This window comes from Periplaneta americana, chromosome 9, assembly GCF_040183065.1.
Source record: "Periplaneta americana isolate PAMFEO1 chromosome 9, P.americana_PAMFEO1_priV1, whole genome shotgun sequence".
NCBI classification, from domain to species: domain Eukaryota; kingdom Metazoa; phylum Arthropoda; class Insecta; order Blattodea; family Blattidae; genus Periplaneta; species Periplaneta americana.
This window is the reverse complement of record NC_091125.1, coordinates 53,626,030-53,634,645: the sequence shown is the minus strand read 5'-3', so window position 1 is coordinate 53,634,645 and position 8,616 is coordinate 53,626,030.

The following is an 8,616-nucleotide window of genomic DNA, read 5'->3' as shown; positions in this document are numbered from 1 at the left end:
TATCGTCACGATGATGATGATGATGATTATGACTATCTGTTTACAGTGACGAGATTAGAGGACGCCATATTTGCCGGCATGTTTTTTAGCTTCACTGGAGTCGCGGATTCATACCAGGTATAGAGATCACTTGCTTGGGCAGCAGATAAAAAAGAGAACAAAAGACGTAGGCCCCGCCCAGATGCGTCTCGCATTGGAGCGATGCAAATTATATGCAGTGAGCAGACGCCCTATCATGTGCGAATATGCCCACGAGGGGAGGGCGAGATTCGCACGCCGCCCCGCATTGCAACTGGACCCGGAAGTCATGCTTCCCTCCCTCCACAATTGCAAATTTTATACCTCCTTCCAGTGCTGCCTCAGAATCCGTACGCGAGTCCCTCGTGTTTCACACGGACCTGAGCACCCTCGGTAGTATGGCATACCCTTCGTACAGGCACAAAAAAGAAGGGATCATAGGTTTTTTTTAGACCTGAATGCGATTCATTTAGTTTTTGCAAGGATAAAAAAACTAACTGGTAATCTCCCTTGAAATAGCAAGAGCATTAAAAAACTTCAAGCTCAAATAATTTTATTTAACATCTGTTGCTGAACAACAAGACCCTTTCTCATTGATTTAAAATAGAGTTAATCAAGTTTAGAAATACCACTTTTTACTTTTCACGCATTGCATAACATTACTCGAGAAAAAATTGATGAACGCTATTTTTATAGAAAACTATACCCAATACATATAATACTACAGACATGGTTTGCGTTCCCATAAGGGACTGCTGTTTATAGGCGAGATAGTAATTGTTCGGTGTCACCTTATTTAGACAGCGTCGAGAGAATGAGGAATAAGATTCGAGGACTCAGGCCTAACAGTACACAGTAATCTTAACTAATCAGATGGCATAGTTAGTTTCTATTAATAGTCATCGGTAATTATGAAATGAACGAACAAGGCATGCATATAATTTATGAACCACTTAATTTCATCTGATCGTCATGCCGCTAGTGTTTTTTTTTTTTTTTTTTTTTCACGTAAACAATAATCTACAAATGTTTCGCAAGGAAGGACACATGACGAAGGAATAGCACGTACAGTTAAAAAAATAAATAAATCCGAGGCGGGACAGCCCATGAAGGGCCATGGCCGACCAGCCGGCTGCTGGCCTCACGTACACAGCAGAGGGGAACGATCATCAACTAGAACGGAGATATCGTTACAATGCTGGGTGGGCACCGGTCCCATATACTGGCCGAAATTTCATGAGAAAATTTCCTTCTCCATATGGACTCGAACCTCAGCGATTCCATAACGTGAGGTATGATGCCTGTCGCTACGACGCGGAACAGTACGTACAATTGCATAGCTTAAACATCTCAGCATGTGTCTCACTGTCAGGGTTAGTTTAGCAACAAGCTGAAATTTTGACCCTAACGAGTGTATCTTGTTTATGTTGTCTGCACCTACTTATCACGGAATTGGATTGCACCACAAGAGTAACTCGCTTTCCTAACAAGTACACTCAAACAATGGTCGAAATATACAAAGTGAAGCAAATTTTATGATACAAAAAAATATAGAATTATGAAAGAATATCTGCACGTGATTTATTTTGCAAACAATATGTAGACAGTGCAATTTACACTGATGGCAATGGATCCTATTTCTTAAAAATGACATCCCTCACTTTACATTTCTGCAAGACTCTGAAAGCTATATAAGTTATCACACGTGTCAACATGTCCCGCGGAATGGCTGCAACTTCAGCACGGATGGCAGCCCGCAATTCCCCAAATTTTTGCCGGCGAGCGGGAAAGACTCTCACCTTGAATAAGTCCCAAAGAAATAAATCTGGAGTTGATAGGTCGGGAGATCTAGCGGACCACTGGACGTCGCCTAAGCGCGAAATTAGTCGGCGAGGAAACGGCTGTCGCAATCTTCTCATGCTGATTTTGGCAGTGTGAGCAGTGCTCCTATCTTACTGGAACCATGTTGCGTCATGATGTCCAATTCTTCTTCTTCTTTTTTAGTTTGTTATTTAACGACGCTGTATCAACTACTAGGTTATTTAGCGTCGATGAATTGGTGATAGCGAAATGGTAGGCTATTTGGCGAGATAAAGCCGAGGATTCGCCATAGATTACCTGACATTCGCCTTGCAGTTAGGAATAACATCGAAAAAACCCCACCAGGTAATCAGCCCAAGCGGGAATCGAATCCACGCCCGAGCTCAACTCCTTATCGGCATACATACACACACATACGTACATAAGCCTACAGACATATGTACACACATACGCACGCAAGCACGTAAATTCATAGCTACGTATAGCTACATACATACACACGTACATATAAAGGTGTGAAAATTATTAGAATAATCTTAATTTTAAAGGTTTTTTAATATTTCCTTCACAAATATTAATTGAATTGATGAATATTGGTATATATTACTATACTGATGTAGGATATATTTACTACTAACAATGCCGGAAAGCATTGTTGTACATTGGTATTTTTCTTATTTTACAATTGTTATGGGAATTCAGAAATTAGCCTATTATATTATGTTGGCGGAATTGGAAACATAAAAAATTATATGCACAAAACAGATGTATACGTTCATTTGAACCTTCACAACAATGTAAACGCAAAGAACAATTTGTTTAAAGTATTTCTTAATTATTTCTGATGTTTCCAATTCCGCCAACATAATATAATAATTTCTGAATTCCCATAACAATTGTAAAATAAGAAAAATACCAATGTACAACAATGCTTTCCGGCATTGTTAGCAGTAAATATATCCTACATCAGTATAGTAATATTATATACCAATATTCATCAATTCAAAGAATATTTGTGAAGGAATATTAAAAAAACCTTTAAAATTAAGATTATTCTAATAATTTTCACACCTCTGTACATATACGCGCACACATACATACTTAAATACGTAGCCCACATACACATAGCCTACATATGTCTACATTTATTTTTTTATTTTTTTTCTTGGTTATTTAACGACGCTGTATCAACTACTCCCTTATTCGATAGGATTGGTGAGAATGAGATGATGTTTGGCGAGATGAGGCCGAGAATTCGCCATAGATTACCTCACATTCGCCTTGCAGTTGGGAAAAACCTCGAAAAAACCCAACCAGGTAATACGTCCAAGAGGGAATCGAATCCACGCCCGAGCTCAACTCCGTATAAACACACATACGTACATACATAGATACGACAAACATGGGTCATCGGCTTAGATCACGTTTGCCTGCTGATTCGAGGCTCTATTCGGGCATGGGTGGATTCGATTCCCGCAAGGGCTCATTGCCTTGTAGGCCTACAATCTATTCCATTAATGCCGTCACTTTTTGAAGTTGTCAGTATTTCACCCCCCTCCCATGCTATGCTAGTAAGTATATGAATACAAGACACAAAGACAGCCATTTTTATGAGCAGTGGCGTGCCGCTACACCTCTGAAATGTTGGCATACATCACAAACGAATTCCAATTTGTGATAACGCCGCAGCTGTTACTGTATCATGAACACCACTGAAGACCGGATTATACAATACAGGCGAGTCAGGTTGTACATGCACGTTAAGGATGGTAACAGAAGACGTAGTTTGTCAGTACAACTGAAGAACGATACGACGTTAATTGAATCCAGTGTACCGTAGTAATCTTTTTCAACAATACAGCTAATGTCAGGTAATCTCATGGCGAATCCTTGACACCGTCTGCTACCAGACGCTAGATAACCTCGCAGTTGACAGCGATTGTAATCACAAAGGTTACACAAGAAGGCTGACATTATGGAACAAAGACAGAAAGATCGTCTTGAGACAGGATGGACTCTGGACTTCTCAGGGGTGGGTGCGTGGGGTGAGAGAGCTATAAATTGAATGATTGCTTCTCAGCCCACTCACTGCGTGACTCACTCATCGGACCAAATAGTTGAACGTTAGCTTGCACGTGGTTCTAATTTCGAGACCCGAATAGTGTACTCAATGCATGTGGAGAGAGAGAGAGAGATCGAAGCCAGAGGGCCGACAATGAAGCAAAAGATAACGCAGTAGTAATAAATTATTACACTTGTTTTCCTCCGAGAAACTATCCAGCAATATCTTGAGCCATCTTGGCACTTTTCACTTTCCACCAATAGGTCTAGCATGCTTTTCCATCACCACCACCGGCACAACCACCACCACCGCCACTCCCCCTTCGAGATCTTTAATTAATTTCTATTAGACCTGGACCCCTGCAAGCTACCTAGAATGTACCACTTTTAACTTGAAAATAGGTTTCCTCTTTTTTTTTTCCTTCTTAGGCTATAATATTACATCCCACTGCCGACTTTCAAAAGCCTATTTCGAATTGTTAGTGGAATTACAGTTCACAGTAGCTCTGTTAAAGGAGTGATGTATTTTGGAAAGCATTTTATAAATTTTTCGTACTCGTCATCGTTTTTTAGTCTGTTATTTGACGACACTGTATTAACTACTAGGTCGATTAAATTGGTGCTAGCGTGGTGGTATGTAGCAGGATGAGTCCATGGATTCGCCTGGGATTACCTGTCACTGCCTTAGAGTCGGGGAAAACCTCGGAAAGAAATCAACCAGATCCGTCCAAGCGGGAATCGAAACTACGCCCGAGTGCAGCTCTGTATCAACAGACAAACGTGGCTCCATCATTGTTGTTGCCATCATATTCATCACCAATCATCAGCATCATCGTCGTCACCACCACCATCATCGCCGTTGCCAGTCAATACGCCATTGTCATAATCTTATTATCGTCACTATCATCTATGTTATTTAGCGTCGATTAGATTAGTGATAGTGAGATGAGTCCGTGGATTCGCCTGGGATTACTTGACATTCGTCTTACAGTTGGAGAAAACCTTGAAAATAAACCAAATAGGTAATCAGCCCAGGCGGGAATCGATTCCAAGCCTAACCGCAGCTCCGGATCAGCAGCTAAACGCGCTACCTGTTGAAATACACATATGGCTCCATCGTTGTCATCGTCGTCGTCATCATCATCATCATCTATTAAGAGATTCCTCCTCACTTATCTTACTAAAAGTAGAATAAGCTAAGAAAAGTTATTTCGCATATTTTTGCGCTAATATAAATTAAGAAATTGACAGTAGTTGGCCGAGTATTGGTAGCCTATGTACAGTTCCAGAAAAAAAAATAGCCTGCCTAATTTTACTAATCATTGGACGATCGTTTCTGCTGAGGCATGTGGACGTGAGACCTGTAGTTAATTGGTCGGCCTTGGCGTTCTCTGGGCTGTCGGTTTTGAAGTCGATATGTTTCATGAAAGCTGCAATTATTATTTTACGGTAATGGTTACTGAAAGAAACTATGTAGGCCTGCCGTAATTGCTTTATTAGCTAACTTACTGTTGTTTATGTAAATTGTCTGTATCGAATAAACTTTTGAACAACACTTTCGCTGCATGAAACAGTCTCTATCGAAATACCTAGAAACTTCACCATGGGTAATCTCATAATGTCTTCCATCACACAAGATGTTCCTTAAGTAACGCACCATAGGGAACGAAGGATTGGTCGACACGGACCTACAGATTGGCCCCCTCGTAGTCCTGATCTTACGCCTCTTGATTTTTAATTGTAGTGTCATTTAAAGTCTTCTGTATGTAGAAAGGATAACTTGACATCGTCTCTACGAACAAGAGTCATAACTGCTTCCAGAGAAGTAATCCCTGACATCTTGCAACGTGTTCTCAGTGAGTGGATCATCCGTCGAAATATAATAGCTACGTACACAGAAAGACGGTGAGCACTTCGAACATTTATACAGCTTACTCTACACTTCAGTTTTCCCTACGAAACATACTGTATAATGCATCAACAAATAATATGATAAAGTTATTGGCATTAGATTTATTCCATTGCGTTAATTGTAATAATGAATTTGAAGGAGGTGGGATATGATGCTAGGGACTGGATTAATCTTGCTCAGGATAGTGACCGATGGCGGACTTACGCGAGAGAGACAATGAACCTCCGGGTTCTCTAAAAGCCATTTACAAGTAGGCTAAGTCAGTTAATTGTAATTTCATAATTAAATTACTTCTTTTTGTTGAACTACTTTTAAAGACTGTTTTCTGTGCCTCATTTCGCTCCCAACTTCGTCAAGATTTCGAACAAACTTTAGACTGGTTACGGGTCATTTTTTCGAAACCGTTTTTCCGAAGCAGAAAGTTCCTATGTCAAGTTTTCCTAAGACTCATTTTCCGAAGTTTATTTTATCCGAATGTCATTAATTCCGAAATTTCAAAATAATTTAATAAAACACCGAAGAACATATCTTGTAAACTACGATTTATTGAAAGGGACATTCCATTCGGAATTCCTTTATCATAACTTCACAATCGGCCTGTTCTTTTTGAAATTCTGACAGAGCAGAACAAAAGTCAGGATGGTGTCTTCCAATCACTTGTTGAAACCTATTGTGGAAGCCTTCACTTATTTTGAATCGTGGCCTGATACTGTTCCGTAAGTGCGGTGGATAGCGCAGTAGTATTGCAAGTCTTCTGCCACGAGTTGTGCCTGTCACGCAAGTGATGTCAAAAGTAATACAGAATTTCATCGCAAGCGTGTTCTCGTAATTCTTCAAAGGTTTCGGAGACATCTTCACATGGCACGAAGGCTAGGGATAGGATCATATGTACAAGTATTATTTGACACCTGTTCAGCTTCTGCGATTTGTATCTAGGCGACACGATTCGGAAAAATCGCTTCGGAAAAACAGAATCGGAAAATTTGTTTTCGGAAAGTAGGAACATTCGGAATAAATGCTATTCAGAATATTCGATTCGGAAAAAAAAAAAAAAGGGCCGCAAAGGTGGTGACCAACTCAGCCGTTCTTACGAAGCAGTGTGTGCATTCACGATTAAAGAAGAGCAACGTTGGCAGTTCAAGCGTTGGGACGATCTGTTCTCACACTCTGCTCGTGTGCAGTGAAGAGTGCTCTTGCACAAAGAGCACTAGTTAGTCACCACAGTTCTAGACATTCGCAAGGAGCGATTCTCACTGGTGATCTGGTGAGCCAGGCGGATGGTTACCGCTGAAGGCAACATAGAGCAGCAGAAAGAGAAAGAGACCTACTCTTTATGCAATAAAGATAAATCTCTACTACTTTCTTGGAGTCGAACATGAATAAACTAATAGACTAGACTATCTTCTGGGCTACGACTTGATCATCCTTAGTGGGGAAACATTGCTGCATTGTGTATTTCCCAATCTTTGTGAAGGTTTGCATGCTAACTCCAATACATTGTATGAATATTTGAATGTGTGTTTCAGTTTACTTGAGTGCGCATTTGCATGCATATTACATGTTTTAACAATTTTTTAGCCGTCTGATAGCTCAGTTCATAGACCAATTTGCTATGGACTGGAAGATAGAGGTTCAAGCTCAGGTGTTTCTGGAATATTTCTCTTCCAAAAACTTCCAGAACGTCTTTGGAGTTCACTCGGCCTCCTGTCAAATTGCATACCAGGTCTTTCCCGAGGGTGAAAGGCGGTCGGATCGTGGTGTCAATCACACCACTTGAATCTAGTCTCGAGATCTCTACTATCTCTATGTCCCTTCGTGGCATCTAAAGGCGTTACTTTTACCTTACTAATTTTGCGCATACTTCCTTCCATAATATTTAAATGAATGTTTGCATATTTTGTATGGATATTATAGCTTAGGCTATTTTGCTCATCTTATAGCTATGTAGGCCTATATATTTTGGTTTGGTTATTTATTACCTTGCGTGCATATAATAATAACAACTTTCATACACATGAAAGCTTCAAGAATTTTTCTGCACATTTGCATGCACATTTATTGTTGTTGTTGTTTAGTCAACTGTCCGATGACAGGTCTGAACCTCACGAGCGATACCAAGAAAGCACCACCTATGAGACAATTAGGCCAGGAGATAATAGAGTAGGGTGGCCAGTTCCTTTACCCCTCCATTGCATACATCGCTGACTAAGCTACATATTACATTAATCAGACTTCAGATGCATACAAACAATATTGTTCTTCCTCTGACACATATCGTCAAGTGAGATGTACTGTCTGATAATAGATGTACGTATCAGCCAGAACCTCAATCAGAGGAATGATGTTTATATAGAATTGGGTCCTCTCAAAATTCCCCCCTTCAAAGCTGTGTTCAGGTCAATTAAACATTAATTATGAATGTAATCGTCGTTTAGACACAATCTTCATTGGTGCAGGTGGCGACTAACTGTGGACTTAGAAACAATTAGCCTACTAACAATTCACTGTTATTAGCGAGTGGTTGCCCTAACATTTTAGTGAATATAGTCTATCCTCAATCACTAGAATAAGTCATCTTCCTGAATGAAGTTTATCTTCAAGACTGAGGTGTCTATTATTGAATCGTTTAAATCAGATTTATGCCGTCCTACTACTGACTATCCCTTTACCTTCAATTTCACAAATGTTACTTCAATTGAGATTTTTCCGTCGCATATTTCCAGTAAGAAACTCAAGGTAACAGGCATTATGTGCAGAACATAATATGCAGTTAAATAAGTCTTCTTGAAATGTGTTTCAAAACA